At 42.9% G+C, this 27,039-nt stretch overlaps 1 protein-coding gene across 2 annotated transcripts in view; it reads right to left on the bottom strand.

Annotated features, from left to right (window-relative positions):
* CACNG5 (calcium voltage-gated channel auxiliary subunit gamma 5) overlaps positions 1 to 25,871 on the bottom strand; it is a 61,303-nt gene extending 35,432 nt beyond the window's left edge. For both annotated transcript variants that reach the window (XM_029599340.1, XM_029599341.1), the window contains exon 1: positions 25,668 to 25,871. The gene's annotated coding sequence lies outside the window, so the exon portion shown is untranslated. The remainder of the gene's footprint in view (positions 1 to 25,667) is intronic.
* Between the last annotated feature and the right edge of the window lie 1,168 nt (positions 25,872 to 27,039).

Raw genomic sequence — 27,039 nt, 5'->3', positions numbered from 1 at the left:
GGCTGCTGTCTGCATCCTACACGCTTTGGGGAGAGTGTGCGTGAGTGAGTGTGTATATGCATATGAAAGAGTGATTAAGAGAAAGAGAAAGTGTGTGTATGTGCGTGAAAGCATGTTATAGTACATAAGTGTGTCTATGTGTGTGTGAGAGAGAGCATGTGTGTATGTGTGAGTAAGCAAGTGTGTGTGTGTATGTGTGTGTTGGAGAGTATGTAGGAGAGAGAGGAGAAGTTTGTACAGCATTTCCCTCCCCTTCATCAATCCATGACTGGAAATCAGATGTTCCCAGATATGGATATTAGGAGATGTTATTAAATTCTTATTTGTTTCAATTATTGTGTGATATTTGATGTATCTGCTCTTTCAAAATATTTTATTGGTGTTTGGGAAATTTTTTAAAATTTTTATATGAGTTTCTACTTATTGGATTTTCTTTTTGTCACCTGTTTTTTTGATTCATCAAAAAAAATGTGCAGCCAAGTTGCACATTTTACTTTCAGAAATTAGCGCCTACCCAAAGGTAGGCGTTTATTTAATTTCTCTCGGCACCGGGAAAGTGTACAGAAAAGCAGTAAAAACTACTTTTCTGTGCACCCTCCAACTTAATATCATGGCGATATTAAGTCGGAGGCTCCAAAAGTAAAAAAAAAAGTAAAAATTAAAAAAAATATATTAAAAATTGGCCCGCAGCCCACGGGTCGGAAGATGGACACTCAGTTATGCCGGCGTCTCTTTTCCGAACCCGTGGCTGTCAGCGGGTTTGAGAACAGACGCCGGCAAAATTGAGCGTCGGCTATCAAACCCGCTGACAGCCGCTGCTCCTTTTACCGCGGGCCCTAATTTGCATAGGACACCCTCCTGAATTGCGCGCCCAGGAAAGTGGCCTGTGCTCGCCCGCTCTCCCTCTCGTTTTTCTGAATCGGCCTGATAGTGAGGTATTCTGAGAGCATGTATTTTCTGTGTAGGGATGAGTAACAGCTTGGGTTGTTCTGCATTCCTAATAGGAGATATATTGGTGTTTTAGGGCCTGGTATAACATTTGCAGTGTTGCCTTTTCATAGGTAAGGTTGTTTCTGTTTGAATGGTGGAAGTTAGTGCTGTTTTGGTTTGGGAGGTTTACTTTAATTGTAACTGTAGTTCACTTTTATTTTTCAGAGGATTCATTGTCAATTTGTTTTCAGCATCAAATTAAAGTCAGCAAAATTTTTAAATGTAAGTGGCTTTGCTGTACTGTGCTTGAGTCCCTCAGCCAGCTGTGAGAGCTCCTTAAGAAGAGATCAATTAAGGATATGGATGATTAACTCATAATATTTCCCTAACATTGGGAAAAATGAACAATGCACCCATAATACACATGCATGCACAATTAATAGAATGCATACATCTACATATTATGCTCCATCATTCTTATGGTATTCACATTGAATTATCAGTATATCAGTCATCACTGAAGGCCCTGTTGATCCATTGGTAGATTGGTTCATTACCACTGTCCTGAGGAAGCTAGAATAGGAGGCAGTTTCAGGAGCAGTAGCAAATTTATGCAAATGATATGAGGGCCAGGTCCCCTCCTCAAGTGTCCAGTCCTAGTCTATGGAAAAGTTGGCAACCCTGGTAGGGAGAGAAAGGACCTATGAGCCTGTACCCCGAATCTTTGAAGCACCTAGCAACTCCCCTGCTGTTCACTAGGATTACATTTTTCCTTCTGCACCTAATGGCATTACCTGAGATGCTGGGAGTGGGACTCCTGGGCTCTGATGGTTCAAGACACATCACAAAGCAAGGTGTTATTTTACTGATTCTAGACTAAGCTGAAAGGAAGCTTCATAAGTTGTGGAATATTATTGTGCTAGCAGTTTCAGAACGACTTTTGGATGTGAGCACCTGAACATCGCAGACACATGTGGCCCCTATGCCACAAAGAAGTTTATAGAAGCTGAATATGTTAGCGGAGTGCAGATGAAGGAAAGGTCTCCTTTTGCATGGAGGCCTGTGTGCTAGAAATTTTTTAATCTCTAAATAAACAACTTCTGGAAGTGCACAGGATGTGCACGGAGGCAGGGGGTCAGCTGGAAGGAAGGAGAGAAACTTCCAGAGCCCTGGGTCATCTTCTGTGCCAAGGGCTGTCGCTCACCTCTGACAGACAATAATTTATCCAAACCATTTTTAAACACAGCTATACTAACTGCACTAACCACATTCCCTGGCAACAAATTCCAGAGTTTAATTGTGCGTTGAATGAAAAAGAACTTTCTCTGATTAATTTTAAATGTGCTACATGCTAACTTCATGGAGTGGCCCCTAGTCCTTCTATTATCTGAAAGAGTAACAGACCGATTCACATTTACCCGTTCTAGACCTCTCATGATTTTAAACACAAACATTACATTGCATAGTGATTAAACACTAAGGCATCTCACAGCTCCAGCACTTGACCCATAGTTTGGGTCATGTATCCCTAGGGGGATTGTTCTAGTTCTGTACATGCGTGGGGACAGGGAAAGAAATGGAGTGGAAAGCAGCCAGGCGTGAAAAAAAATGGATTTTTCACCCTTGTGAATTTCTTGCAAACCAAAAATGTTTACTTTTCACACACCCAAAGAACAGAAAAGGCAAAAGGAGAAGACAAGAATGATTTAGGCATTGCTACTTGGTGTGTGTAGACCGCAATTCACAACTGGATGTGGGCTTGTGAGCAAGTGAAATGTAGCCCATAATTGTCACAGTTAAAGAGAGGAAATGTTCAGGCAGCACGCTGAGATAAAACCAGGCACAACACACACTGCTTATTATAGAATGGCTTAAAGAATTTAACAAAAACCATGACTAATATATACTATTATTCTGCTATTGTTTTGTGCATGATTGCAACTGATCACCAAAGAATTAAAAAAGAGTGAGCAGGAAAATCCCGAGGACCATGAAAAGTGCAAAAGACTAGTAATGGGCATATGCTTTCTCAAGACTGACAGTTATATAGGATCGTGATTACACATCTTTCAGGAATGGGGAGTGCAAAGCAAACAGCTGGAGATGCTATGCTAATTCCAGGTCACTGGAATTACTATGAGGATGGCTTTTTTTCTTTCTTTTTTTTTTTTTTAAGCAGCTTGAAATCATTTGGCACCATATGCACTATCCCGCCCCCTCCACCTAACTCCATGCCGCTGTGTGATGGGAGATGACATGAGTGTTGCATGTCATCGCATGTTTTATTCCTGCAAGGTTTGTTTATTTGCTTTAAACGTCCTATTTCAGTCCACATTTTTTTTTATCATATAAGCAGGTAATAAATGAAGCTTTATGGGGTAGTGAAGTCCACTTACATTTTATTTTCTGTATGACCAATGCATTCTTCCCTTCTGCATTGCAGAAAAATCCAGTTCTGTCCAATCTGGTTTTATTTATAGTCCACTTTTTCAAAACTGGTCAAAGCAGCTACCAATACTACACAGCAAATAGAAATCTACTGCAGCACTCTATAAAATAATAATAATAATAATAAAACAAAACATTGATAGGGCTACCATTTAACCAATCGGGTCGATCTCATAGAGACTGGTTAGGATAGATTCTGCCCTCATAGACCAACTAATATAATCGGGCCTGTCGTGATCCACTATGGATTAAACTAATGTAGCCTTATCTTTACACAGCTTTAAATTCTGCTATATATATTCTAGAGAGTTGCTGTAACCACATCAGGCTTTTCTGGCTCACTCTTCATCTGCACATACTGCAGAGGGAAAAGTGTAAAGCAGCCATAGCAACCTACAGGCCCTCTCTGCCAGTGACTAACCCTTGCATGATGTAACTAACGTTCAGCCATCAGTTGTCATTGTAACTTCGCCAGTAATTGCAGACTCCATGAGACGGTGCCCCATTTATTCCCATTTTTCTACACAAGTTAAAATCTATGTTGTAGAACTACAGGGATATTGTCTACAGCTATTTTTTTTTTAAGGTAGCGCCACTTTCACAGCGACCTGGCAGGCAAGGGAAGGCATTCTGAGCTGATCTATAAAGTGAAGTGGGAAATATTTATCAACACCATGCCAACTGCTTAAGCTTCTTGTCCATAGCTGAAGGATTGAACCTAGTCGTCAACTGGTCTAACCACCTGTGTAAGTAGTTGTGACGGTGACTTTTAAACAGGAGTGCACGTGTTTGTCAGCTCATGCCATTTTATAACATACGCGCATATATGAAATAGCCCGAACACGCTCACATGTGCACGCAATTTTAAGTGGATGCATGCCTATGCTCACAAATGCCACTTCTACCACATAAGTGGCAGGATTTTAAAAAACACACACTCCAATACCATTACCAATTTTCCTAGTTCATTCCCTGTTCACCGAAGTAAGGGAGAGAACTTCCACACACCCCTAGATTAAAAGCCTTCCTTGTTAGCCCCAACCCTTAAAACCCTGCCGATCTATCAATTTATCTTTATTTTATTACTTACATGTCCTCCAGAGCAGAAGTAGAATTATGTGGCAGAGGTTCCCAGCCGGGTGCACGTGCCCGTAAGTATTTACGCGCTAACCTGAAGTAGAAAGCCAGGAACGCTCAAACCCCGCCCCTTTTGGGGAACTTTTCATTTGTGCACGCAGAGGGAGATACGCGCTTACTCGGGCACCTTTTAAAATCCGCTAGATGTGCGCCAGCCCGACTTATTCGTGAATCTCCCAGTTTTGGTACATGCTGGGCTTTTAAAATTCACTTTTAAGAACACACATACCCTGTTCCCTAAAAGAGTTTATTTGGATTTTGGATTTTAGATTTAACTATTTACCCTTTCCAAACCTGAGCTCAAGGTAAGTTACATTCATGTACAGTAGGTATTTTCATGCCTCCCAGGCCGTACAATCTAACCCCTACATGTATATGGGGTGTGGAAATCCGAAAGAACTGTTTTCGATGGGGGGAGTAGGGCTGATGTGCACGGAGCAGGAGAGAGACCTTGGGGTAATAGTGTCTAATGATCTGAAGTTGGCGAAACGATGTGACAAGGCGACAGTTAAAGCCAGAAGAATGCTGGGCTGCATAGAGAGAGGAATATCGAGTAAGAAAAGGGAAGTAATTATCCCTTGTACAGGTCCTTGGTGAGGCCTCACCTGGAGAACTGTGTTCAGTTCTGGAGACCGTATCTCCGAAGGGACAGAGACAGGATGGAGGCGGTCCAGAGAAGGACAACCAAAAAGGTGGATGGTCTTCATCGAATGACTTATGAGGAGAGATTGAAGAATCTAAATATGTACACCCTGGAGGAAAGGAGGAGCAGGGGTGATATGATACAGACTTTCAGATACTTGAAAGGTTTTAATGATTCAAAGTCAATGACAAACCTTTTCCATTGGAAAAAAATCAGCAGAACCAGGGGTCACGATTTAAAACTCCAGGGAGGAAGAATCAGAACCAATGTCAGGAAGTATTTCTTCACGGAGAGGGTGGTGGATGCCTGAATGCCCTTTAGGAGGAAGTGGTGAAGACCAAAACTGTGAAGGATTTCCAAAGGGCATGGGATAAACACTGTGGATCCATAAAGTTTAGAGGATGTGAATGAAGAGAAGAGGCATAGGGGTGGCTTGCGGGAATGACAGCTACTCCCTGGTGATTAATACCCTTATATTCAATAAACATACACACAGTTAATGCGACTCCAACATTGCTCTATGCTTCAACGGCAAGAGGAAATGTGGAAAAAAGGATTTGCATTCACAAAAAAGCGGGGGAGTAGCTTGCTTGTTGCGGCGGTTACTATCCCAAACCAAATAAGCCTGATACTTCTCTTTCAATGCATCTCCAGCATAGTTCTCTGCTTCAACGGCAGGGGGATGAAGAAAAGAAAATTTACATTCAGACAACAACCAACAAGGACTGAATTGCATAGCCTGGATAAACAAATAAGCGTGGGTGTAGATTGCTTGTTACGGTGGTTACTACCCTTTGGGGCGGATTTTAAAAGGCGAGCGAATAGCCTACTTTTGTTTGCGCTCCAGGCGCAAACAAAAGTAAGCTGGATTTTAGTAGATACGCGCGGAGCCGCGCGTATCCACTAAAATCCTGGATCGGCGCGCGCAAGGCTATGAATTTTGTATAGCCGGCGCGCGCCGAGCCGCGCAGCCTACCCCGTTCCCTCCAAGGCCGCTCCGAAATCGGAGCGGCCTCGGAGGGAACTTTCCTTTGCCCTCCCCTCACCTTCCCCTCCCTTCCCCTACCTAACCCACCCGCCCGGCCCTGTCTAAACCCCCCCCTTACCTTTGTCGGGGGATTTACGCCTCCCAGAGGGAGGCGTAAATCCCCGCGCGCCAGCGGGCCTCCTGCGCACCGGGCCGCGACCTGGGGGCGGGTACGGAGGGCGCGGCCACGCCCCCGGGCCGTGGCCACGCCCCCGTACCTGCCCCCAAAACGCTGCCGACACGCCCCCGAAATGCCGCGACGACCGGACCCGCCCCCGACACGCCCCCCTCCGAGAACCCCGGGACTTACGCGAGTCCCGGGGCTCTGCGCGCGCCGGGAGGCCTATGTAAAATAGGCTTCCCGGCGCGCAGGGCCCTGCTCGCGTAAATCCGCCCGGTTTTGGGCGGGTTTACGCGAGCAGGGCTCTGAAAATCCGCCCCTGAATCAATTAAGCCTGATACTTCACTTGGAATACATATCCTGCACAGCTCACTGCTTCAACGGCAGCGGGGATGAAGAAAAGAGGTTTTATATTCAGACAACAACCAATAAGGACTGAATTGCACAGGTTGGGTAAACAAATAAGCGTGGGAGTAGCTTGCTTATTGCGGCGGTTACTACCCCTAACCAATTAAGCTTGATACTTCACTTAGATGCACTGCTCTCTACATCAGTGGCAGGGGTGGAAGGTAACTAGAACCAAAAAGTTACTAATAAGGGCCAAGAGTAACAGATAAGTATGAGAAAAAAGTGTGAAAGCTTGCTGGGCAGACTAGACCTATTAGGTGGCCCTCCCATAGAGATATAAATAGGTGCACACAGTGAGGCCCTCCCCCGAGGCTCTCTCTCTCCCCCCCCCCCCCACCCCCAGCCCTGAAATGGCCAAAATGCAATTTAAAAAATTTATTGTGAAATGCATTATGGTCATTTCGGGCATATCGCACAGCCTAACACCAAGAAAAGAGGTGAAGTTATTTCTGGCATTAAAACCATGCTATATTACCCCTAATTTAACTAAACCCCACCCAAAATCCTCCCCCCGATCCTGTCCCCCTCAAAAATTTGCATTTGCGCCATGCGTTACCATACTTTTCACACGTGTTATGGCGTTAATGCATTATTGCGCATGTTTAACGCCATAACGCATTTTGATGAATGATGGGGTGAGTTCTTGCCTAGGGCATAGAGGATGAAATGCTTTGCCCAAGGTCAGGAGGGGCATCAGCGAGAGATGTCGGATTTGAACACTGGCTTTTTTTAAATTTACAGCTTGCCCAGCCTTGTAAACAAGGTTCTAGACAACCTACAACAATAAAAACCCTTTAGAATTGGTCCAATGTTTTGTTTGAGATTTTAGTGCTCAGCATCTTGCATGCTACTGAAGCTCCCGCCATCACATGACTTGGGAGATTGGGAACATTTAAAGGGCCAGAAGTACAAAGCACTTCACCCACCCATTGACACAAAACCAGGATAATCTGTTAAGTGCATCTGTGCCCGAATGCTAGAACTGAAAAAGAAAAATGCCAAACATTTGCTCAACCTTTGGCTACTGTGTGAGCTGGTTTTCAGCCCCTTGACGAGACTTCCCAAAGGAAAATGGGGAAAATATGTTGGTAAAATCCATGATGTGACGGCTCATTGCATGCAAGAAGTAATATACAAAGTTAATGAGCAGTGACCATGACCAAATCTGCTGTTCATTCCGGCCTTACCCTGTCCCTTTAGTTGCCTCTATATTAGTGACTTCCTACATGTTATCTTCCAAGGCTGCACAATAATTGAATATTAAATGAACCTAGCTGACTTGTTTTCAGCCTCCCAGCACCACGTTCACAAAAGCAGAATGCGGGAGCACGGATGACAGCATTATTAGTCCCAGCAAAACCCTCCTCCCCACCACTAAAATCATTGTTGCCACCCGTCATGTGCTTGTTGTAGCTTCTATCAAATAAATGTTCGGCAAGCATCGTACCATAGTCCCATCACTGAACGTGGCATGCAGTGACGAAGCAAACTATCGCTGACTACTTGAAAGTGACCACTGTCACGTAGTAGCAGAGCAGATGATGGGCCCCATGCAGTCTGCCCAGTTATTCCTGTCCACTGTTAAGGATATATCCCAGCTACCGAGTGTGACCACTTGTAAAATATCCCCCTCCGGCCAGAAGAAGTTTTTAGGTTATCTGCCCCATTTGTACCCTGTCATCTAGAGCAGGTGAGCATACGGGATGCCACCCTTACTTCACACCTCTCCCTTCCCATGTCTAACCACAAAGCTTTGCAGACGTCTAAATACCAGCGTGGCTGCTGCCCAAACATCTGGCTTCCAAGGCCCCCTGCGTTAGTGTGCCCGATAGACTTCAGGTTATATTATGGCACTTGCAGACCCAGCTGCCAGTTAATTGCATCATCGCAGCCTGGCAGAGAGAGCAGGCCACATGGGTGCCTGCATTTCTGCAAACGCTTATAACATTTCATATTGCCCACCTTGCCATTCGTTCTTAACAGTCCCAGCATTTGTCGGCTCTCTCTCTTAAACGTGTTCCGCGGCTGTGCTTCTGCTTTCTCCTCACTCTTTGCTTACGCCATGCCTTCCTTCAAGTCCGTTCCTGTTTTAGCCTCCATCACCTGCATGGGGGAGGGTGTTCCTCGCGTCCACCCCACCCCCCTCCCCCCTTTTTGTGAAAAAGTATTTCCCATCCTTGCTCTTAAGTCTGCCTTCTCAGAGCCTCGTACTAACAGCCCCTGTTACTTCCTGCGCGCCATTAATACCTTTCAGGTATTTGAATGTCTTTGTCAATCCTCCTCTATCCTCAGGAAGTGGTTCTCAATCTAGTCCTCAAGGACAGCTCTGCCTCCATTGTTGGAAGAAGGAGTGTGTGTGTTTGGAGGAGGGGGCGTGTTCCTGTGGATTCAGAAAATATATCTAAAGAGCCTAAGGTACAGAATTTGTATTGGGTTTATCTTGCACATGCAATGACAAGAATGAGCCTCACTCTTAAGCCAGGCTATGTTGGGTATGATCCCATTCTCTGACATTTAATGCTAGCGCTCTTAATACTTGCATGCTGCAAAACAGATTCTTTCTGAAGCTTGTATGGTGTTAGTATATACAGGCAGCATATCGAGGTGAGCCTGAAAGTTCTTTTTAATCAGGCGAGTGCTGCCTAAACTATTAGGACTGTATCCGTAGGCCACATTTTCTTGGCCTCTGATTCTTGGTACCCGATGCTCTTCTCGCTCTCCATACATAGTACAGGATAGTCACTTAGTACTGGCACTCCTATTAGCGATGCTGTTTTTTTTGTCATTTTCTCTTTTAACTCTGCATCTGGTCTTCTAGCGTCAAACTTTCTATCAGCTGGTCTAGGAAGGAATAATTATACTCTATGATTTAGGCAAAGAATGTATGTAAGAAAAGTGATATTAACTGTAAACGTCAAGGAAAAAATTATCAGTGAGAGCTGGGGACGGAGCTTGGTTACCGCTCAACCAAAAGGGCATTCTGCTAACCCTGTTCAGTTACCATCTCCCTGAGGTCTGTTTCCTGCTCTGTAGCCATCGATATCTCAGATTCCTTCATATACTGCTCTCTCAGACTTCTTCACCTCAATGCATAATGCTCTATTATTATTATTATTATTGTTTTTTGTTACTCCTTCAGTTTTCTTAGATCGCGTCTCATACCATGGGCACCCTCAGGCCTATCCACTTTGCTGCAGATCCTGGTGTCACCCACACAAGTGTCAGATGCTTTCACAACTGTCAGTGACATCATAATGATGTCACTGACAGTCCTTCTGTGATGTTTGATCATAATGAAACCACCATAACCCGAAACAGATGTGTTAGAACGTTATTGAACATCCCCTGAAGAAATATAAAATGCATGCAGGGCAGAAAGAAGGCCTACAATGGTTGTTCATTAGAATCAGGATTTATTGTTCGACCGGTGCTCGCTCAATTATAAAAAGCCTTCCTTCAACCATGAAAATAAAATCTTTATGCATTGCTAACTGTCTAAATAAATCATTGCCAAATAGTATCAAGAAGTGCATGTCACCTGTAAATGCATCTTCACCACTTGCATTAATTAAAGTGTAAGTGAACCTGCCTGCAAGCCTGTGGGCTAATGTTAGATTCACTCGATCTGAGCATATGGCCCATTTTTTCAGTTTTTATTTTTAACGAATGCAGCGTGACCAGAAGCAAATGTTAAAACAGACTTAATATGGCAAGAGATTACATTTCTACATAGTGACCCATCAGTACGTGTGATTGCAGGATCAGACACAGCAGGGTAGCTTGGGATTTAAAAGAAAATTTTCGCTCGGAGACAAAAAAAAATAAATAAAAGCCTGCAAGTCTTTCAACAGAGGAACTGAAATGTGGAAAGGAAAGGGCACAGAGCATTATTAATGGATGTGTAGCCTTTTGACTTCTTTTAGTGGATATTTCATGCATTAATGACATACCATATACAAGGCTTACAAGAGAAGAGTAGAAACATATGTAGTTATATATAGAAAATATGCACCATTTAAACCTGGGGGGGGTGGGACACTTTACTCAGGGATGAGTTCAAATAGTAAAATCAATGACTAAGAGGCATTACGTTTACATAATAGGAAGAATCCAAGACTAGGAAGTGCAGCTTCAACACAAAAGGGTAGAAAGCCACACAAAATGTACAAAAAAATCCAAGGTGGTCGGGATACTCCAGCCCTATACTTCAAAAACTATTATTTAATAAATCATAAGGAACTGCAAACCCAACATTTTTATAATGGTGGGCCAGGGAAAGTATCGCTACCTACTAACATACACATTTTCGCCAGGGCTGATGGGGGCTATTAGAGCACTGCACGAGCTGCTTTGTCTGAGGAAAGAAGTGGAATACAACCCTGTAGCTATTATGTGCCGGCAACGGACAGCCCACTTTTGAATTTATTGCTGTACTGTAAAACTCACGCATGGCAATTCAGAACACTGCTTGAGAAAACTCCCTGATTTCCTGCCAGGTCACCAATCCGGAAGCTTTTTGAAATGACTTCCTCTTCCCCGCCGGGGAAACCATGAAGGTGGAGACTACCACTGGCCCTGACCCAGGACCTTTTTTTTTTTTCTTCAGAAAATTACCACCGAGAAAAGAATGATGGTGCTGAAGTACAATTATCTAGCAAGAGCCAGCACTCCTACGTATTATGCTGAAATATTAAAGTATTGCTTGAAAACAAAATATTCAACATATGCTAAAACACTCTGTCTGCCATTGTTTGTTCTCCTTCATTAAACCGCCAGGTCACAGTTTTCGTAGTGCTTGGCTTGAAAACACAATAGTTTTTGAAAGAGGTTACCCAGTATACTTTATTCACTATTTTTGGGGCCTCATGTCTCTCGTCCATAATAATACACATTAAAAACAAAAAGTGCTGTGCTGCTATAAGATTCTTCAGATCACAGCCCATGAGGCAATGGACCTAGCCGGAGTGAGAAGAAATTAAGTGCGTAAATGTGGTATCCATCTCTTTCCCAGTTCCTTGGACTTTGTCTAGCATCTAAGAACTGTTATCCACCCAGGGTTCTCCAGGAGGCCATTAAAAAGAAAAGAAGAAAAAGTACTGGGTAATTCCAACAAGCCGGTGGTCTTCTAGCATGTCTACAAGTTTGTTAAACCTGAGCCAATAAGGAGGAGTTTTTTTGGGAAATACTCACTGGCTGCTAGATTTCCTTAACAGAAGGAATGGGGGAAAGCTACGCTACGGTGCCAGTTACTACATTAAACAACTTGCTAGCAGACTGGATGGACCACTTGGGTCTTTATCTACCGTCACTTACTAGGTTACTATGGTTAGAGAAAGACAAGCAAAGAAAAGTCAAATGGCCACGTCAGGTGGAGATGTAAAAATGTGCATTCCTAGTAGAAATGTTATAGAAGCCCTTCAAGCTCTATTAAACTGAGAGAGGAGGAGTCACATGGAGGAACATTGCTGAGCTCTGTTGGCTGCTTTCTTTATTGGTACAGGAAAGAGAAAAGGGAGGACCAGAACCTAGCTGGTGGAGTCCTCTGCTTTCGGGTCCCATGGATTCCTTTGTGCAGAGAGAAGGAGCACGGGCTTTGGTGGAAGGCTCTAATGTTGCATCGCTGGGTGTTGCGGGGAAGGAGGGGCCCCCACCCCCTCCCACATCTTCTCCCCAGATCCTGAGGTTTCTCTCACCTCAGAGCTGCAGGAACCTCTGCAACAACCTGGGACAACGTGAGAGTTGCATCTGGGATCGGGTGATCCATTGTGTCTTGATGATATTGGTATTGCTGTACTGGAGAGGAAAGAATTGTTTCTTTCTCCAAGAGAGGTCACAGAGGAGGAGATGGTTAGCATGGTTCGGCCTGCAGCGAGAAGACTTGCAGCTTTACCTTCTGCTTCAACTCCAGTGGCTCCAGCAGGTAAAGGTCTGGCATTTGCTTCTGAGAGGGTTTCTTTGCCACTGATTCTCGTCCTCTTGATCCAGTGTTGTAAGGTAGTCACCTTAGAGCAGGGATGGGCAATTCCAGTCCTCGAGGGCCGTAAACCGGTCGGGTTTTCAGGATATCCCTAATGAATATGCATGAGAGAGATTTGCATGCACTCTGCCTCAGTCATATGTAAATCTTTTTCATGCATATTTATTAGGGATATCCTGAAAACCCAACCGGTTTGCAGCCCTCGAGGACCGGAATTGCCCACCCCTGCCTTAGAGGGTATATGGGAAGCTACTGCAGGCCTAACTGGCCACATAATTCAAATTTATGTCCCAATCCCAGTTTCTGATGGCTGATTTTATCTCTAAACTGAAGGAACTATCTATTTCTAACCAAAAAGTTGAGTCTCTGGAAGTGAAAGTTTCAGCATTTCAGAACACGGAGAATACCTTGGTACTGGGGCTGTCTCAGCTTCAGAACAAGGTGGAAGCCTTGGAAAATGTTATTAGATGGAAGAATTTTAGACTTATTAATTTTCCTAAGCAAAAGTTTGGGACACCTGTGGAGAAGTTTAAAATATCTCCTCCAGGTTTTGAAAGTGCCTGAGAAGTTGATTCCTCCTGCCTCTAGGATTTAACATGTGCTGCTGTATAAAAGAACTGAAGATACCGCTGCGTCCCAACAACCTTCCATAGACTTTTCAAATGTTAGAAAATTCTGGTGATGAAGAAATCATTCCCTCTATATATTGATAGGAAATTCATTGGTCGACTCAGGGATTGTTTGTGGATGTTATATTTTCATAAGAGGAATGTCCTTTTTCTCAGTCTGAGGGTAGCTATGCTTCCTGAAATCACTACGTTTACGCAACTTAGAAGGAAGCGTTTTCTTCTTCTTGGGGCAGGAGTCCAGTAATTAGGGGTGTTTTTTTGTTTTGTATTTTTTATTAAACCATCCTTGCTAATGTATCATTAAGTTAGCCGGGATAAAATGTGTGTTCTACGATCCTGTTCGTTTGACTCAGCTCATTAGTAAAAGACAAGCCTTATCTAGACCTGATATATCATCTTCGCTCTAGGTAGCCTCATCCTCAGCATGATTTACGTTTGTTAGGAATCAAAAGCCTGGAAGAGTGTTTCTGTTATTCTTTGATACCTTTTGGTTTTAGTCCTTTGATATGCATTGATTTTACCTCTCCTCCTTCCCATATTGTGGATTGAGCTTGCGCTTAAAGATTGTATTTTCACGTTAGTTTATTTGTGGTACTTTTCCTGGTTTTGATCTGATGTTTATATTGAAAAATCTTATAAATAAAAAGTTTTAAAAAAATTGAGAGGGAATTTCCTTTAAAGTGGGCAATAGATAGAATAAAATACCTAGGGATTTGGATACCAAAAGATATTACTGACTTATACGAGGTAAATATTGCTAAACTGCAGGATAAAACGGAAGCTTCTCTGAGCTCTTGGCTACATCTTCCCCTTTCGCTCATTGGCCGCATACACTTGCTGAAAATGACTGTGCTACCTCGTTGGCTGTACATCCTAGGTGTCCTTCCCATCATCTTAAAACAACGCACAACAGTGAAATTTCAGAGGACTGTGACAAGATTCCTCAGTTAGCACTAAAATGTTTGATGTGCCCAACTTCCGTGGGAGGCTTCGGCCTGCCAGATCTGAAAGTTTACAATCATGCCATCAACCTCAGACACATTGGGGATTGTTACCTGAACACCTCGTTCTTCTCTGACACTACCTATGAGTCACAGCTACTTTCTCCCATATCTCCATGCTATGTTCTTCATGTGCCTCTCGCATCGATTTCAACGGCTATTAGTTCGGGACTCTTGTTGCAACCCTTACGACAGACGTGGACGTGACTTATGAAGAAGGCTTCGCTGCCAACAGCTATCTCCCCGTTTCTTCCACTTAGCGGTAACCAAGCATTTCCTATGGGTATCGGCTCATCTAAGTTCCGTGAGTGAGAGATGAAAAATCTTACCTGCATAGGCCAAATGATCCAGGTGGATGGATCACTGATGACCTTTTCTGGGGTATGCAACCTCTTTGGGACCTCATCTAAGGATTTTTTCCAGTACCACCAGTCCGGCACTATGTCCGATCGCTCGGACATGTTCACTTTTCGGACCCCAAGTGGAACTTTCTGCGTGACTGGTTCAACTTAGACAAACCCGAAAAACATTCCATTTCCTATTATTATCGGCGCCTGGAAACCACCTATAAGAGTTGGTCTCTAGATGATGTGCAGCTCAAATGGCAGGATGAGCTTGCTTACTCGATTTCTCCTGCGGAGTTCCAGTCTGCTTTTGTTAAAACGCCACGGATAACCAGTAACACCCTGCTGAGAGAAACTTGATACAAAATTATTTACCGGATGTTCATCTCACAACGCCAGGCATATTTGGCGGGGATTACGGATTCTGAAGCTTGCATCAAATGCCATTCTAGTGGGGTACATTTACGTCACTTACTATGGGGTTGCCCAATGATACAAACCTTTTGGAAGAAGGTTTTTCGCTTTGCCAATGAAATTATGGGACTCAAGATACCATACTCACCTCTGGTAGCGCTCTTCAGCATTTTCCCACACTCTTTCATTGGGAAAAAAGGGCACACTCTTTGGATTACAAAAGTTTTCCCGCTAGCCAGCAAAGCCATTCTCACGGTCTGGAGGAAACCGGAAGGACCATCTCTAGCACACTGGCATTTGTCTATCCTGCATCTCCTCACGATGGAAACTCTGGCCAGCAACCAACTGTCCATCAGGATCCGGCGAGCTCTCACTGCAGTTTGGATGCCCTTTATCCTGACCTTGCCACAGGATGCTAAAAGTCAATTTCTTAACTGTATAGACGTGTAATGCAATTGTGATGATCTTCTTGGATTTCTCATTTTTTACTCTGTTGCTATTTTATTTTTATTGTCCCTTTCAGTGCCGGGGGGGGGGGGGGGGGACGACGACAAGTTGGGACTGCTGGGGGGTTATGAAAAATGTTCATAGAAGTTTCCTGTTGTATGGTATGTAACAGAACACATTATGTATCATGCAAGATATTTTTTGGTTTTCTTACCTATATTAATAATAAAAAAAGATTTCACATAAAAAAACTGAGAAAGGGGGTCAGTATGGATTGCTATTATGTGACTGACTGAAACCATAGCTATGTTTCACTGGTTAAATGATGGCAGCCTGGGTAACTCATGTGGAAGGGCAGGGTTTCATGGACCCACATTTCTCATAATAGGATGTACTGTGCTTTTGAAATGGCAGGAAAAGGCCAATGATATTTCCTCTTTCATTTTGTGTCATTATTTTTTTTAACAAAATATCATTTGTGTTTATGTCACTTTAGCACACACTAAAATATTTTAATGCATACCGTAACAATATAATGTATGTTAAAAGCAAAACGAACGAAAAATAAACAATATAGATGGGAACATGAAAAAAATAAATGAAAAATAAAAATCATTTTTTTTCAATGCACACCCCTAGGTCATAAGAAACGTTGGACAACAAAGATACACCACACAACTTGTGCACTGCATTATATTGTACACTGCCTAGAGTCCTTCAGAATTAGGAAATTTATAAATATAATAAATAAATCCAGGGATGATAAACACAGTTAAGTCTTCTTCCACTGGTTAAAAAAAACTAACAATACATAAAATTTATAGATATAGTAACCCAAATAAACTACAAAAATAACAGAAGTAGAGCTGCACTTATCACAAAATTGTTGACCATGTTAGATAACTACACAGGAAGGAGGTCATGCAGTATGGACCATCGTTATTGATTGATATAACATAGAGTAAACACATTAAGGTATATTTTAAAATCCCAGCACGCGCCAAAATCGGGAGATAGACGAGTATGTCTGGCTGGTACGCACTAAGCGGATTTTAAAAGCCACCTGTGTATGCGCATATTCCCCGGTATGCGCCCAAGTAAGAAAGCTCCAGAAGGGGCAGGGCATGGATGTTCCAGAACTTTAACATGAAATGTGCACGTATTTACGCTCACAAGCGTGCGCTAGGGTCCCTGCCGCAAAACTTTACTACTGCTTATGGATAGCATGTAAGTAATAAAACATAAAAAAAAAAGTAGGCTGGTCAGCAGGGTTTTAAGGATGAGGCTAACAGGGGGAAAGGGAGGCTAATAACCTAGGGGGGGACTGGAAGTCTTATCCCTTAACTGGGCGAACTGGGAACAAACTGAGAAAACTGGTAACTGCATCAGCGTGCGTCCCTTACAAAATTCACCCACCTATGCAGTAGAGGCAACATTTGCACGTACATGCGCCCTTCCATAACCATGCGCGCATATACACGTGTATGTTATAAAATGGCCATTTTTTTGGCGCAAGACAGCATACGTGCATATATGTGCGCCCGCATGCCAGTATCAAAGTTATAATCATTGTATCTCACTGCAAGGTCAACTGTCATTTTTTTTCACTAGCAGACAGATATTCTAAAGTGATGTTACTACCCTATTCTTTTAGTTATCTGGAAACCGATGTGATATCTCGATCGAACGTCGGTATATAAAATAAATAAATAAATAAATAAATGTATGAATGAAACAGCCTCCAGGGGAGTGATGGAGACAAGAATAACAACAGAATTCCTGCGCAAGACCCAGATGATCCCCAATTGTAAATAATTGAGGGCAGGGCCAGTGCAAAAGTATTTGGTGCCCCAGACGAACCTTGGTCATTCATCTACTACCCACAACTTACAAAGGCAACACCTTCAGCACAGTGCTCCCTTCTTTAGCAGTACTGGCATTTCCCCTCTGGGCCTTGTGCTGGTGGGATTTTGCCACTCCCCAAATTTTGGCAGCCTAGGTGACTGCCTAGTTTGCCTAATAGAAGCACCAGCCCCGAGTGAGGGGAAAGCCAGAGATCAATGGGCCTGATAGTACTTACCTGCCATAATATTCTATATTTCTATACTGATGTATCCCATGATAAATGCAAAAAATTCTGAAAGTGTATTTCATCAGTAATTGGAGTATTTGAAAATTGGTTTTGGAGCCAAAGGACATGATTATTGGCATACAGTCTTTGTAAAATATATTTCTTCATTGTTATTATAATGAAAATATTTAAGAAATCTTATTCTTAATATAGAGCTTAGAAACAACATAGTGCTCTGGATTAATAAACACGATGGCCCAGAAGACTAATGGAATGGCACTTCAATCTACAGTACTTATTAGTTGTCATATTCTAAATGGTGGCACTAAGGGGCCGATGTGCTATACTACATTGAGATTGGCCGTTAGCACATGCATCAATGGCTAATGCTAATAAGATGCAAATGAGGAATGTGTTAACGTATGCATGTTAATGCAGATAGTAATATGAAGAGTTAACTACACCTCCCAGAGGAACAGTTAAGTGTTTTGCGTAAGGCATCTGAATTACATTTTGTGCATTTCAATGTGTGTTAATAGTACAGTGAGAAATATGTAATGAGTTATTTAACATACTTTTGCATCTCATTACCTCATTAGCATAGATTTTTTAATTTAATGCTGATTAATGCTACCATAAGCAAATTTATGCACATTAAAAGCACTGTTAACTTGCACTAATGCTAGCATTACTTTTAATGCAGTTGAGTACAAAGGCCCCTTAAGATAGGTTTTACTCATCATTGGATATTTGTACTGAAAATGAATAGCAAAGCTGTCAGACAGCCAGCAGACAAAACCATGAAAAGCACACAGCATGGCCTAGTCTTTGTCTTCTGCCACCAGAGGTGTATTGCTAAAATAGTATTTATATATTTTTAAAAGTGAAAGAAACGGAAGACTCAGTAAAGAATGTTAAAATATACAAACAAGAAGTAAAACTCAAAGAAAGAATAAGGACTTGAGGGGGCCAGCATGCTTTAGTCAGCATAAGGGCGACAGTGTTTGTCGAGTGTTTGCACATTGTGCTGCAGAGTTCTGTAATTGGTAATGGGCCCCATGTACTGAGCTCAACCTCCTTCTGACTGTTCAGCAGCTCTTTCTGGAAAAAGAGTACATTATTTTTTATCCAGCTGATTGCACCCATTCCCCCCCCCCCAAATGCCCATCAAGAATTGTTTTTATGCATCCATAATGTACTTATTATATACATAGATCAAAAGCTATAAGTAAAGTCAGGGATGAGAATTAAAGAGAACTGGAGCTGAACGAAAAGAATGTAAAACAAATATTGGAAAAAATGTAAAGCTTGTAAATCTTGATGTCTGACATACAGAGCGGGCAATAATGAAAACCCTTTCCATTTTGCCTGTGGAAATCAGGGCTCTCTATTGCCCAACCTGTCCATGGGTAAAAGTATGGGCATTGGTCAACAGCAGAAGTGAAGAGGCAGAGTGGGGGCGATCAGGGGGAATGGAGACTAGGACAATGTGTGCAGTTTTGTACAATCAAAAAACATGTTCCTGCTTTCTCTGTAGGAAATCTCTGTGGGTAGGTTATCTGGAAGGGCAATAATCAGAGGAAAATCCTGCATTGGCTTTGGTTTTGATGACCAATGCAAACTACATGGAGTTAGCAGTGACGTGGCCAATTCTGATTATTGCCTCATACAGCCTTCTCAAATTAGGTGACTTGTATTAATAAGCATTGTTTAAAAATACAATCCTAGAGGCGCAGTCCATATGTATTCCACACATTAAGAAAGGTGGAAAGAAGGCAAAACAATTACCGTCATGGTTAAAAGGTGAGGTGAAAGAGGCTATTTTAGCCAAAAAACATCCTTCAAAAATTGGAAGAAGGATCCATCTGAAGAAAATAGGATAAAACATAAGCATTGTCAAGTTAAGTGTAAAACATTGATAAGACAGGCGAAGAGAGAATTTTAAATGAAGTTGGCCATAGAGGCAAAAACTCATAATAAAAACTTTTTAAAATATATCCGAAGCAAGAAACCTGTGAGGGAGTCGGTTGGACCATTAGATGACCGAGGGGTTAAAGGGGCTCTTAGGGAAGATAAGGCCATTGCAGAAAGACTAAATGAATTCTTTGCTTCCGTGTTTACTAATGAGGATGTTGGGGAGATACGAGTTCTGGAGATGGTTTTCAGGGGTGATGAGTCAGACGAACTGAACGAAATCACTGTGAACCTGGAAGATGTAGTAGGCCAGATTGATAAACTAAAGAGTAGCAAATCACCTGGACCGACTCCCTCACAGGTTTCTTGCTTCGGATATATTTTTTAAAGTTTTTATTATGAGTTTTTGCCTCTATGGCCAACTTCATTTCAAATTCTCTCTTCGCCTGTCTTATCAATGTTTTACACTTAACTTCACAATGCTTATGTTTTATCCTATTTTCTTCAGATGGATCCTTCTTCCAATTTTTGAAGGATGTTTTTTGGCTAAAATAGCCTCTTTCACCTCACCTTTTAACCATGACGGTAATTGTTTTGCCTTCTTTCCACCTTTCTTAATGTGTGGAATACATATGGACTGCGCCTCTAGGATTGTATTTTTAAACAATGCTTATTAATACAAGTCACCTAATTTGAGAAGGCTGTATGAGGCAATAATCAGAATTGGCCACGTCACTGCTAACTCCATGTAGTTTGCATTGCCTTCTTTCCACCTTTCTTAATGTGTGGAATACATATGGACTGCTCCATGGTGAGACCACACCTTGAATACTGTGTACAATTCTGGTCGCCGCATCTCAAAAAAGATATAGTTGCGATGGAGAAGGTACAGAGAAGGGCAACCAAAATGATAAAGGGGATGGAACAGCTTCCCTATGAGGAAAGGCTGAAGAGGTTAGGACTGTTCAGCTTGGAGAAGAGACGGCTGAGGGGGGATATGATAGAGGTCTTTAAGATCATGAGAGGTCTTGAACAAGTAGATGTGACTCGGTTATTTTCACTTTCAAATAATAGAAGGACTAGGGGGCATTCCATGAAGTTAGCAAGTAGCACATTTAAGACTAATCGGAGAAAATTTTTTCACTTAACGCACAATAAAGCTCTGGAATTTGTTGCCAGAGGATGTGGTCAGTGCAGTTAGTGTAGCTGGGTTCAAAAAAGGTTTGGATAAGTTCTTGGAGGAGAAGTCCATTAACGGCTATTAATCAAGTTTACTTAGGGAATAGCCACTGCTATTAATTGCATCAGTAGCATGGGATCTTCTTAGTGTTTGGGTAATTGCCAGGTTCTTGTGGCCTGGTTTGGCCTCTGTTGGAAACAGGATGCTGGGCTTGATGGACCCTTGGTCTGATCCAGAATGGCAATTTCTTATGTTCTTAAGCAAAGGCAGGCCTGGCGCAACCAGTTGTGCATACCATGCATATGACAAGGTAGTACAACTGGGGGTGGGTGGCTGTAACAGGCAGAGTCAAACTTGTGATGGCCTGCCAGTTTCACTCACTGTGGAGCAGAGATGAGACACTGAAGGGCCACCAGCGGAGCCTAACCCACTGACGGCTTGAAAAGAGGAGAGGCTGCAGCACCAATGGAACAGCCTGCTTGTATTTGTATGTGTGTTTATGTTAAGAGAGAAGGAAGCCTGTTTGGGTGTGAGAGAGAGAGGAAGCCTGCCTGTGTTTGTGTGTGAGAGAGGAAGGAAGCTTGCCTGTCTGCGTACATGTGTGGGAGAGGAAGGAAGCCTGTCTGTGTGTGTGTGTATATGTGTGAGAGAGGAAGTTTTCTGCTTGCTTCCGTTGTGTGTGTATGTGAGAAAAGAAGCCTTCTGTCTCCCTATATATATGGATGAGAGGTGCCTCTGGGGGTGTGTGTATGTGAGAGGAAGCCTGCCTCTATGTCTATGTGTGTGAGAGAGAGGAAGCTTGCTTGCTTGAGTGTGTCTGTGTGTGCGCATGCGAATGGAAGTATGCTTGGTATGTATGTGTATCAGTGAATGGAAGCCTGCTCGGGATGCGTGTGTGTGTGTGTTTATGAATGGAAGCCTGCTCGGGATGCCTGTGTGTGTGTGTGTATGAATGGGAGCCTGCCTAGGATGTCTGTATGTGTATGTATGAATGGGAGCTTGCCTGGTACGTATGTGTGTGTGTATATATGAATGGGAGCTTGCCTGGTACGTATGTGTGTGTGTATGTATGAATGAATGGGAGCTTGCCTGGTACATATGTGTGTGTGTATGAATGGGAACTTGCCTGGTACATGTGTTAGTATATGAATGGGAGCATGCCTGGAATGTGTGTGTGTATGAATGGGAGCCTGCCTGATACGTGTGTGTGTGTATATTAATGGGAGCCTGCCTGGGATGTGTGTGTATGAATGGGAGCTTGCCTGGAATGTGTGTGTGTATGAATGGGAGCCTGCCTGATACGTGTGTGTGAGTATATTAATGGGAGCCTGCCTGGGATGTGTGCGCGTGTGTGTGTCTGTATGAATGGGAGCCTGCCTGGGATGTGTGTGTCTGTATAAATGGGAGCCTGCCTTGGATGTGTATGTGTGTATGAACGGAAGCCAACCTGGGATGTGTGTGAATGGGATCCTGCTGCTCTGGGTATGTGTGTGTGTGTGTGTGTATGAAAGCCTGCTTGGGTAGTGTGTGTGTGTGTGTGTGTGAGAGTGAGAGAGAGAGAGAGAGAGAGCTTTCCCCGCCTCTCTCCTATTAATTCATTTTTTAAAATCCTTATTTGTTTTAATTATTGGTTGGTTTTTGATGAGTCTGCTGTTTTAAATTATTTAATTGGTGTTGGGAAATTTTGAATATTCTATTCATTACCTGTTTTGAAATATTTATTCATTTTATGAATATAGTTTTACTATTATGATTGATTTTATTGTTTAATGTTTTATGAAGAATGCTAATGTTTCTGTTTTTTCCATTGTTGCTCTACATATAGAGGCTGGCTTGTTGTCAGTTCTAGTTCATTTCTTCTCTGCATGATTCTATTTATACTTTCTGGTCTCTTTATTCTGTATTTGGTCAGGTTCTATGTTATGTATATGTCACCAAGATGAGGGATTCTGCTGGATATGTATTTTCTGTGTGGGTATCTATAGCAGTCTTATTTATTCTGCTTTCCTAATTGGTGTACTGGTGTTCTAGGGCCTGGTGTAATATGTACAGTGTTGCTTTGTCATAAATAAGGTTGTTACTGTTTGAGTGCTGGCAGTTACTAAATTTCCTATACCAAAAAATCCCTGTATTGCAATGATAATTCCATTTATTCATGGCTTCTGAGGGTCAAGCCCACACCCAACACACATTACAAAATGTCTAATTCCATATGAGTTCCAAATGTCTTTTTTGCAGGGTTTTCTGGTTGGCACCACAGCAGTGCATGTAAATATAATAATATGCATTTGGAAAGTTGTATTTTTGCTTCAGAAGACTGTACTTTTGAATGTTTTTTCATGTAGAATATGTTATAAATGCATAGTTTAATTGTGTATTTCTGTAGAGGGAGTAAGGGGGTACAGAGCTGTAAGGTTTGCCTAGGGTTCTGGGGGGGGCGGTGTCAGTATTTTAAAATAGAGATTGCTGGAGGGAGCTGGGCTTTTTTTTGATAGGCCCAGGACAGACACTGAATGAATGTGGGGAGAGAGGGGGGAGGCAGCACAGTAACTATTCGCAGAGGGCGGCAAAAAAGCTAGCACTAGCCCTGATAACAAGCAAACATCTATTCTACAGGATGGCTTTCAAAGCGTGTTCTGTTGGTTAACAGCTGTTTACCCATGTAACACGCCCCAATGAAAATTGCACACCCCCCCCCCCCCACACACACTAAGGGTTGAAGTATCTGTGCTGTTCTCAGCCCCACCCATACTTTCTGCCAGGGCCAGATTTTGGGGTGGGTGAGCTGAGCAGTCACCCAGGGGGCACCTTGATCACTGCCAGCATCGTCCGTCCCACCACAGCAGAAGAGAGACCCGGAAGTGGTGCCATCAGGTGATGGTGGGGTGGCGCTTTCCACCCAGGGTGCCAATTGCCCAAAATCCAGCCCCGCTTTGTTTCCATATGTTAATTTGCAGCTGCTTCGAAGGGAGTGCAAATGTAGGTGGACACTAAGTACTTGCTGTGCACTGACAGCCCAATTTTCAAAGGGAAACACTGGCATGAGGCTTTCCTTTGAAAATCTGCTTGCAGTTTTATGTTTAATATAAAAAAAAGTTAGCTCTCCTTTACTGTGTAACAAATCTATTTGTGACACCTGAAGACTTTGGTTATATCATATACAATATCTCTGGCAATGCTTTGCCCATCTTGCGGCTTTTGATGTCTGCAGAGCATTCAGAGAAGGACAAGGGCAGCGTCTGAGTTCAAGAGAGCATAGGATGAATAGAGGAGGTCTCTAAAGAAGTGATGGGAATTATAAAGCTAAAATAATTGGGTGGAGGAGCAGACTAGAAGGGCCATGTGGACTTTTTTCTGTCATTGTGTTTCTTTCTATGTTTACTCTTGCTTAGATATTACTCTCTGCTGGACTGTTTTTTTGTCACCGTTGTGGGGATCCTTGGCAAATTTCAGTTTTTATTGAGGAAACATGTCTGGTCGGTTTGTCATTTATAAACTACTACAGCATTTGCGACATTTACAATCGAAAGGAACTGGCTATGAAGTCCTGTAGACGTTCCTCTAAATGTCACTGGAAGTTCCTTAGAACAAGCTGTACAGAACTCACTAGGCTCATGTGTCCAATTGAGTTTAGTATGCATTTCCCTCAGCAGTCAGGCAAATGACCTTAGATGAATGCCTTTAAACCTTCTAGACTTTACATCAAGTGAAAATGAAAATATTAATTACTTTCCACCTCTAATTATTTTGCCACTCAGGTGACCTTGCTTATATACAGCCTGAAAACAGATTCTAATTTACATCTGAATAATTATCAGCGGCTTTAACCAAAGGAGCCCAACCAGAAATTCTTTGCTTACAATGCTTTAGTAACCTGATCTGATGCCAAGCAATAATTTAAAAAATTATTTCATTAGAATATGACAGTTTGCCCTACGTTCGTTGCCCAATAGTTTACTATTTCATTTGAATATTTCCCCAAGGGGTATTAGCCTAAGTCCCTTTCACAAGCAGAGTGTTTTTCTAGCATCCTGCTATTTTGACACTGCTTCCCATAACCTTATTAACAGCCTCGCTCCTATCCCCCACTAATGTGGCAGTAATATGTGCGATCGGGCTCCGTGCACCTTCTACCTCATAAATCGCACAAATGCTTTTGCCTATGGTGCTGTTTTAGCAGACAAACAGCATCGTTTCTTCCATCAATCTGCTTTGCATTCATCCACGCCTATTCATAATAAGTGGTCTTCCAGGTTTCCAGTGAAACCCTTCTGAGTCCATAAAACCGACCAAGTTACCAACCTGCCTATGTATTTATTTATCCAGCCAGCCCACGCTATGATTTATAAACATTACTAGAACTCGATTCTCAGTTAGGGCGATTCAAACAGAGCACTTTAAAGAAAGACTAGGACACGAGTTTGAAAAAGTTCCATTGCTGCCAATGCAGATTGCTTAATTCAGAAATGAACATTTCAGACCAAGCTGTCCCCGTGTTCCGGTGCCAAAGAAAGTATCTCTGTCGCCGCTGAATTCCTCCAGAACACAAACCAGAATTTCACTAAATATTTAACTCCGAAGCGAACTAACACTAAGAGCTAAGGCATAATAGTTCCTCCCCAGAGGAGCTTTTAGAGATCATAGAAGCATTGAAAATTCAATACAATGAAAAAAAATGCATTTAATCGAGGAAATAATCCCAGAATTATTCCCCCCCCCCTTCACTCGATAAATTTATACTAGAGTCCAGGAGACATAACATCTCTTGGTTGATTAGTGCTAAACAGTACATCAATCTTTCTTCCCCATTTATGTGGCGAATCTCTTTACAAGAAGCACTGGAATATTCCTAATTTTCCTAGTAATGAATCGTGACTACAGCATCCAGTTCCTCCAGAAGTCGATGCAATGACACCGTTCCTTTCCATAAAGATAGTTTAAAAAAATCATCGTCAAAGGTGTAAAACCCCTCTTACCTGGGCAGATAATGAAAGATTTAATGTTGGTGCGATCAGATAATAAGCAGAAACTTGACCGGTGCAATACTTTTTTTCCCCCCCACGAAAGCCCTTCAGGAGAGTCGAGAAGAAGCCATAGGAACAAGCTGGGGCAGCTCCGGGGGAGCAGGGCGCTGGGAGCCCAGAGCTTTCCCGGCGCTTGGCTCTCACTGTGCTGATTCGATTTTGATCCTGGGAATGGTACGAGGGAGCCAAAAGCACCCAGAGAGGAGGCAGAGCCCGCGTCCAATCAGCGGATCCCTTACTGCTGTATACCCTGAGCACGTGACAGTTGGCTCCATGCCCTCCCACTTTGCAGAATTCCCCTTTGCAGCTTTATTTGCCTCCCTTGTGCCAGAAGACTGCAAGGACTTCCGAAGCTCGCCTTGGAAAGACGGTTGCTGCAGTTGGGTTGATGGTTTCCTTTGGTCGTCGTCCCCAGGCAGATCCGGGATGGAGAGAGATTGCCCCATCTTGGATGGCTTGAGGAGATACTTGAGTTTCTGGACCGGAGGGTTGTCGTTGTCTTTCCGGGAAACTTTTACCATCCTTCAGCCCCTCCGGACAGTTTCTCTTTGGTTCTGCCGGCGTATCCCGCAGCGCTGGCATTCATTATATAGTGAACCCTGAGAGTCCGAAGAAAACCAAACCAAACTAAAGTAAGGAGGGATGGAGTAACAGATGTGCATCCCCCTGCCATATAGCAACTCCGATTAATTATTTAATACTGAATGCGTACCAATTTCCCGGAAGAAACACAGGGAGATTTGTCACGCTGTTCACTGTAATAATCTTTGATTAGCTTTTGCTAGGACTTTGTCAGTGTCTTCTGCTGCCGAATCTACAATAAATTTGGAAATGGCTTCGACTTCTGTCAGGCAAATTACAGACTGTTGGAAGTCCTGCAGCGAACGGTTGCAGCACTTAGTTACTGGAGCTTAGAGACACACCCCCTCCCCGCCTCTCATAGCAAGGATGACTGCAAAGGCAAAGGGGTAAACATTTTGCGACAAGCATGACAGAAAAACTAGTGATCTTCCATTTATAGATCATCCCGGCAGTACCCTATAGGGGAGGACACTCAGTTCGGGAATCATTTGTGTACCATACTAGTGCACATGAAGCTTTCTTATGCTGGAACTCTCTGGGTCCTAATGCCCAGACTTTAATTTCCTGGTACTATGTCACAGACCTCTCCCAAAAATTACTTTGTACATGATAACACAGAATCCTAGAGACTGGCTGCATTCATTGCTAGTAACTGGTCAAATGGAAGCTATTAAACCTTAAGGTTCCCTTTAATATTTGCCTGGATGGCTGCAGGGGTGCATGGCTGTTGTACACACAATTT

The sequence above is a fragment of the Rhinatrema bivittatum genome, chromosome 4, assembly GCF_901001135.1.
Source record: "Rhinatrema bivittatum chromosome 4, aRhiBiv1.1, whole genome shotgun sequence".
Taxonomy (NCBI): domain Eukaryota; kingdom Metazoa; phylum Chordata; class Amphibia; order Gymnophiona; family Rhinatrematidae; genus Rhinatrema; species Rhinatrema bivittatum.
Note: the sequence above shows the minus strand (reverse complement) of the source record. Positions and strands in the feature narration are given on the sequence as shown.